The sequence below is a fragment of the Cynara cardunculus genome, assembly GCF_001531365.2.
Source record: "Cynara cardunculus var. scolymus isolate 2C chromosome LG 12, CcrdV1, whole genome shotgun sequence".
Lineage (NCBI taxonomy): Eukaryota > Viridiplantae > Streptophyta > Magnoliopsida > Asterales > Asteraceae > Cynara > Cynara cardunculus.
In genome coordinates this window covers 9,995,238-9,997,621 of record NC_037539.1, presented here as the reverse complement: position 1 = coordinate 9,997,621, position 2,384 = coordinate 9,995,238, and positions in this window count along the sequence as shown.

Below are 2,384 nucleotides of genomic sequence, written 5' to 3'. Positions count from 1 at the left end.
AAGAATAACAAACATATCAATACATGATTCTTACAAACACCAAAAGCATACAACCTAATCGTAAACCGAAGATAATTGTACCAAAACATTGCATTTCTCATTTAAATATCTGATCTTATCTTCAACAACTTCCATCACCACAATTATTGCTATTAACAAGCTGAATAACCAAATGTTAACAAAAAAAACCCTAATACTATTAAGAACCATAAAACCATGGATTCAACCAATCAATCGACAAACATGTAAACCAATAGCATAAGATTATATAAACGCTATCATATACAGATATCAAGTATCTAAGAGCGTACCATTTCTTGAAGCTAGGTGAAATCGAATGTGACGGGATTCTTGAGATCAGAAGCGAAAACAGAAACCTTAGATTTAGTATGAGCCTATACACGTTTATATGGAGTTATGGACCACAATCGCTGGCCTCGTTACAAAATTTGGGCTCAAAACAACCTAAATACTATTCTTAAGTCTCAGCCCATATTACAAGGCCCAGTTTTATGACAAATCATTTTTCAAATTTTTCTTAAGAACTAAAACCTCCAATTAAAAAGTTAACAGCTTTTTCTATTTTAAATATTAGGGGTGTTTGGGATTTGCTTATTTTAGGTGTTTTTTGACTTATTTCAATTTGGCATCGATGATAAGCTAAATACTAGTGTTTGGATGAGGAAAAATAAAACAGTTTATACCGGTGTCAAACCGGTAATAAGCAGTTTTTGATAAGTTAATCCTTCATGACTTATGAAAAACTGTTTATTACCAGTTTACCATTTTAACCCTATTTTATTAATTTTTTTTTAATATTAATCATATTAATATAAATTATTAATCTTATTGATATAAAGTTTTGTCAAAGATATTATTATAAATGATGAAAAATAAATTTTTACATGTTAAAGAATCAAATAAGTTAATAAGAAATCCCAAACATTCTCATAAGTCAATAATATGGAAGACTATCTTTTTTGGTCATTTTACATATATAAACAAAAAATTTCAAACACTAAAAAACAACTTATCAGCTTATTACTTTTTAGTACCGCTATAAGTTAATCCAAACACTTTTTACATAACCAGGTTTGATACCATATAAGTTAATAAGTACATTTACAGAAAAACATAAGTTGTTTTAAATAAGCGATCTCAAACACCCCCTTAGACATTAAGAATTAGGTTTCGGTAGGAAAAAAGAATGATGAGAAACGTAAAAAGAGATTTTTACCATTTATTCGATCATAATGAAATGTCAATACTAATGAGGTGCATCGAGATGTACCAGATCATTTTCTTATAAAACGCAATTCATGGATAGGCATGAGATTAAAATTGATCAAGGGTTCAAAAATCTTCTTATGCTTCACCATGACTTCCCTTCTTAGACTATCCTTCGCCAAACAATAATTATATTATTAAAGTATGGCGTAGGATCATGAAAGAATAGAAGTTAAAGTGCGAAACGTAATAAAAGGATCTAAACCTCTGATCACTTTTAATCTCACCCCCATCCCCTGAATTGCGTTTATCATAGAAATTGATACGGTTGCATTTTGGTGCACCTATCAATTAGGATTGATCCAATGGTGGAGATCCATTCTTATCGTTCTCACCGGAACCCAACCCTAAAAGTATTTCATATATTTAATAAAATATTATCTTCTTTGTTAAACATTTAATTTCGGGGTTTATTATCGACAAAAATATAATAAATATTATTCATCTTTTATGATGATCATTTTTAAGGAGTTCTTCAAATTTGGAAAATTTCGTCATGACACCTACTTTTTCAATTTGGAGAAAGTTTTATTTACCCAAAAGAGATTCATTTTAGATAATATGTTTAATATGCTCTAATTTATACATTGCAAATGGGATCTTAAGCAAAGTCTTAATGGTATAAAATATACATGTGCTTGAATCATTTGTTTTGCTTTGATGAAATGTTGGATATCTTCTATCTAAATTGTGACCTACAAATGGTTATTCAGATGAGCTTAACAAAACAGATATTTGATCTTTGATTACATATCAGTATAGTTGTTAATACACACATACAAGGCCAGCATCCCCTTAGCGCTAGCACTCGTCTACTAAACTAAGCAAAAAAAAAACTATGCATCAATAAGCAGCCTGCTCTCTCTCTCTCTCTCTCTCTCTCTAAGGACATGTAAAAATGCAAGCAAAATGTGTCAATTGGGTTCCTCAAAAACAGTTTAGTTTGATAGATGATAGATGGTAGAATGGTTATCACAATTGCTCCTGTTGGGAAGTTGTTTATGCACAGCCTTCACCGCGCCAACTCTGGCAGCATTGGACGATCTGTTGGCGGCTGCCACCGCCTTGTTCACCCTCTCGTCCACTTTGGCTAAATC